Source organism: Suricata suricatta, chromosome X (genome assembly GCF_006229205.1).
Source record: "Suricata suricatta isolate VVHF042 chromosome X, meerkat_22Aug2017_6uvM2_HiC, whole genome shotgun sequence".
In the NCBI taxonomy this organism is placed as follows: Eukaryota; Metazoa; Chordata; class Mammalia; order Carnivora; family Herpestidae; genus Suricata; species Suricata suricatta.
The window spans coordinates 1,034,927-1,040,041 of record NC_043717.1 but is presented as its reverse complement, the minus strand read 5'-3'; the positions used below and the strand labels follow the sequence as shown (position 1 = coordinate 1,040,041).

The 5,115-nt window shown below is 61.2% G+C and overlaps 1 long non-coding RNA gene across 1 annotated transcript; it reads right to left on the bottom strand.

Annotated features, from left to right (window-relative positions):
- Nucleotides 1–1,534: 1,534 nt before the first annotated feature.
- On the bottom strand, nucleotides 1,535–4,889 carry LOC115284101. Its single transcript, XR_003905114.1, has 3 exons — nucleotides 3,824–4,889; nucleotides 3,362–3,498; nucleotides 1,535–2,714 (listed from the first exon to the last, which is right to left on the bottom strand). It is a non-coding gene; the product is annotated as an uncharacterized LOC115284101 (long non-coding RNA).
- Nucleotides 4,890–5,115: the final 226 nt, after the last annotated feature.

The following is a 5,115-nucleotide window of genomic DNA, read 5'->3' as shown; positions in this document are numbered from 1 at the left end:
CGTGCCCCCTGCACCTGCTCTCCGTGCCCTCTGCCCCCTCGGTGACCGGGCAGGGGTGCGTCTGCAGACCCCGGACGCCGAGGCCGGGCTCCCTGGGCGCGTGCAGCAGGGCCAGCTTCTCGTGGACCCGAGTGCTGACCTCCTGGCGCTGGGAGCGGGCCACCCTCTCAGCGGGGGGTCCTCGGTCCCCGAGAACCCCCCCACACACACTGGACGACTCGGGACACGTCAGGACAAAACAAGGCACGTGTGACACCCGCTGAGCCTGTGTCCAGCACCTCGGTTCATTCTCACGGGTGTCGCCGCTGAGAGCACCCCCGTGTGGGTCCTGGCCTGGGCGAAAAGACCCTCCGCGGGGCCCTGGACCCCGCCGTCCCCCTGAGATGGCCTGCAACACCGGGGGACCCTTGATTCCAGAAGCAAAGCTGACAGAGGCAGGAGGGCTGCGTTCTCCTTCGCGGCCACTAGGTGGCGCCCCGAGACAGGCACAAAGGCAGCCCGGGCTCCGGCTTGGGGCACCTGCTCCTCACCCTCAGGCTCACGCCGGGGCTCTGGGGGGCTGACCCTCCTACTAAGGATTCTGCAGACCCCCTCCCGCCTGTGTCTTCTCCAAGGAAACCAAGCGACAGGTGGCGGGGGCGGGGCATGTCACTCGGGAGGATTTACAGTAAAAAAAGGGCAAACCAACGAAACAAAATCAAAGGACCCGGGGAGGGTGAGTCAACGGACCTGGGCCCTGATGGAGAATGTCACACAGTGGCCACAAGGCGTTTTCTAAAACACGTCCGCGTCCCCCGCCAAGGGCCACGGAAATCGGGCTTTCTCCCCTGAAGCCTCGATTTCGGGTGGAAGGCAGGTGACTTGTCAAAAACCACACTTGGGTCTGACCCACATCGCACGCCGTTTTGGAACTGGAGCGTGATTGTCGGGGGACCCTGGGTCCCTTCTGAACCGCGCCCCCGGGTGACGTCAGGGTCCCCAGCCTCAAAGTCAGCGACTTTATGAGAACCGTTTCAACATGCAGCAGAAGCAGCCCAGAAGGGTCACCAAACGTGTATTTTCCGTCTACACCGCAAGCTCCGCAGCCTGCATTTCACCTCCCCTCGGCGGTGACAGTGTTGACCATGAGCGGATTCCGACATCAGCGACGCGACTTTCACAGACAATGCACATTTCCTGGGCAAACAGTCCGTGGAGAAAACCCACCAGACGGATTCTCTTCACGCCCCTGGGTTCCCTGGTGGGTCTGGACGGGCGGGGACACCGAGCTTGGCCTGGAAGCTTCCCTCCCGGGGACAACTACGTTGTGACAATGCCCTGGTTTTCAGAGATTGGCCGTGATTTGCAGAATCACCCATTGCACCGTTATAATCTAGCATAAAACCTCAAGGGGCGCCTGGGTGGCTCAGTCGGTTGAGCATCTGACTTCAGCTCAGGTCATGATCTCGCGGTTCGTGGGTTCCAGCCCCGCGTCGGGCTCCGTGCTGGCAGCTCCGAGCCTGGAGCTGCTTCCGATTCTGTGTCTCCCCCTCTCTCTGGCCCTCCCCTGCTCGTGCTCTGTCTCTGTCTCTCAAAAATAAATAAAAAACATAAAACAAAACCTTCGAGATACTGACAGTGAGGCGACCTGACGATTTCCTATATAATCATTTCAGAAAACCTTGGGATGTTTCAGACTCGCCATCTGCCCCTCCCCCACCCCAAACGTCCGGCGGCTCCGAATCGCATCCTCCGTTCTTCCCAAGCGCCGGCTCGCTGGGAAGGAAGGACGCCATCTGCCTAACGCGGGAACAGCGTGAAGTACAGTTGCACACCCCCGTTCTAGGTCCATGGCGTTGGGCAGGCTCATCAGGAAGCTTCCCGGCGAGCTCAGGCCGTGTCCAGATTTCACCAGCCACCGTGCTCTCGAGATTCCCAACGCGGCGTAGAGGAACAGCCCCGGCCCGCCAAGCCTGTCAGTCCTGGTTCCAGCTCAGGTCGGGATCCCGCGGTTCGTGAGGTGCAGCCCCGCGTCGGGCTCTGTGCTGACAGCGCGGAGCCTGCTTGGGTTCTGTCTCTCCCTCTCTCTCTGCCCCTCCCCTGCTCGCACTGTCTCTGCCCGGAGCCGAAGTCGGACGCTCAGCCGCCGGCGCCACCAGGAGCCCCAACGTTAGGAATTTAAATGTATTGAGAACATTTCCAGGAAACCTTGGCTATTTTCCAGTGGGTCGCCCTGTATGGAGCTAGAACCGATCTCCCTGATGAAGACACGTCTTCAAGCTCAGAGAACAAAGAGACCAGCAGGAACCACGAACAGCCGAGGAAAAATCCCCTCTGAGCCAGCAGGTCCTGACCCGCTCTGTGCATTGTCTTTTGTTGGCTTTTCCTTTAAATGTGGACCTTAAATTCCAAGTCTGCTCTCTGCTACGGCAGCGTGTGGATGTCCCCAACCTATAATCATCACACACACACACACGCGCGCACACACACACACACACACACACACACAGCGACCAGCCTCCGATTCAGATACAAACCACCGGTTTCCAAATCGACGGCTTTGGAAACGAACCGGGGAGCCCGGGACCCGGAACCAGCCCTGGCCGTCCACAGGGAGCAGGTTCCCGCCGCGCCCAGGGTTGGCCAGCACGGCGCAGACACGGCGAGACGGGGTCCACAAGATCAGCGATTCTCCCAAAGCATCAACAGCCTCGTGCCGAGTTTGGGCAAGCTTCCTACGATGATGGAGAAAAAAAATGTACAGGTTTTCGTGTTCAAAGGCAAGCAATTCGATGACGTGAGGCCGTTGAGGCAAGCCAGAGAAAACAGCGTCCAAAAAGACTCAGGAAAGACGTTCCGGCTGGACGTCTCCCAGCTTTCTCTAGGATTTGCCCAAAGACGCCGAGTCCATTGAGGAAAACACGCCCGTGTGTCCCACACGCTCAGGTGGGGTGGACGGTGCCCAGGGGTCCACACCACACGCGGGCCGCCCGTGCCCCATGCACGGTCAGCCGGACACCAGGGCGTGAACACGTCCTTGGACTGTTTTCACGGGTCATGCCGGGCACGTGGGTCACCGGGGGACCTCCCCCACCCCCGCCCCTCCCCCGCTGCCTGCCCCAAACCCAGGGGCCTCCGGCTCCGAGCGCGTTTGTAAGCAAAGCCGTGCTCTCAGATGGAAACCAACGCAAGAGACATATGCACCTTCTCTCCTGGAAAGACACGATCTGTGAGCATCGTGCTCCAACAAGAACATTTCGTCTTTCCCTTCCAGCCCCAAGGAAAGTGCGGGGGCACCTCCCGCCCCCCGTGCCCCCCTCCCTGACTCTCTGCACCCCTCAACGCCTCCGATGAACGCTGCTGCTTTGCAAACACCTCCCACCTGCCGGTCACACGTCCTGAGTCCGCTGCACAACGGCCCGGGATCTCCAGTTTCCGAAACATTTCCGACGTCCCCCGAAGGCACATCTGCTCATCGACAAAGCCCCCGGTGAGTGAAATGTGTCTCCGGGTGCAGGACTGCATACACGGGGACAACAGGAAGTGTGTTAAGAAAGGCATGAGACACGGGGTTGCAGACGAAGCCCCAGCACGTGGCCTCAGGGCTGAGCCTCCATGCAGGCTGGGGGCAGGCAAGAATCGGGAAGAAGTTTCCACGGGCCAGGCTGGGTCAAGTCCAGCTCATGCACTTCAAGGTGGGGAGGCGACAGCGGTCAGGGTGACCTCTGCACGCATCGCGTTCCCTTCCTTCCCTCGCCCGGCTGCGGGGCGACCGGCCTCCAGGACGGACACGCACCCGGACCAGCACAGGTGCACCGACTCGGCTCTGGAAAACGGGGCACACCTGGAGCGCCTCCCCCGACCCCGGAAATCCAGTCCCGCTCAGGAAGCAAGCGATTCCGATGCATTTTCTCGGATGCCTGGCTTTCTAGGTGGCAAAGGGCTCATCCGGCCGGCACGTTCCTTCCCAGCCTGCACGGCGTTGTGGGCATCTCGCGGGTCCTGCAGAAGGCGCCGAGGTTAATGGACAAGGTCAGAAACTCGGGCTCCGCTCTAGCACACCCCTGACACATAGAAACCGTGTGTGCGCGTGTGCGTGTGCGTGTGTGCACCAGCATCGTGGTGAAAGGCACTTGTCTGTTCAATCACCCTTTTCTCTTTCGACCAGAAAAAGGCTGGTGACACAGGTTCACTTCAAGACGGGAAGCTGGGTCTCTGGGAAGAGGGACAGCATGGTGGCCAGCTCATGGCCGATGCCAACACCCTCCTGGAGACGGTTACAGGTGTGGATGAAGCCCCCGGACTAGGCACCTGCTGGGCTGGCTCTTTGCACCCATAAGGACTTTCATTTGCCTCCATTTCTGCAAGCACCCCTGTCACAGACTCACAGACCTTCCTGTCCTGCTGGGTGGGGTCCCAGCCCCGAGGGGGAAGGTGGACCCTCCTTCCTGTCATCCTGGGGGGTGCAGACCCGTCTCTGAGCTGGACGGGGAGGCAGCGCCGATGTCCTCAGTCCTGGACCAATGCAGCCCCCACCTCGGGACACAGGTGCCGGGTGCTCACGGAGCCCCGGCCTGAGGGGCCGCTGCTTCCCGGCATTGCGCCCTCTGGGAGCTGGGCTCTGAAGGTCACCTGGAGGGACTCGTGGAGTCTCACAGAGGAGGCTGCAGCCCCTGGGCTGTCGGAGGGGACCAGGGAGGGTTCCATGGGGTCCTGTTTGCGGGCTGTGTCTCTGGCCACCGCTCACTGGGTACATGGGGTACACTCCACAGTGCCGGTCCAACCCTGGTCACTGGCGGTGGGGAAGACAAGAATGGGCGCTGGGCCTCAGGCCTGGGTGGGGAGGCTGCGGGGCTGCTCTGGGGTCGGCCCCTGGCACGGCGCCCCTTTATCTGGGCTGCATGTCCCCAACTTGCTGCATCCGGGACCCTGAGCCTTCCTGCGCACCCAGCCTGGTGGAAACTCCGCTTTTCCTCAGAAATGCTGCCTGAGCCTTTGGGGGGGGGGGGTCCCTTGCCTCTTCTGTTTACTGACTGCTGCGCGCCAATGCCCACCAGGCACTAGCCCTAAATGGAGCCCATTCTGGAGGACAGGTGTGTGTGTGTGTGTGTGTGTGTGTGTGTGTGTGTGTGTGTG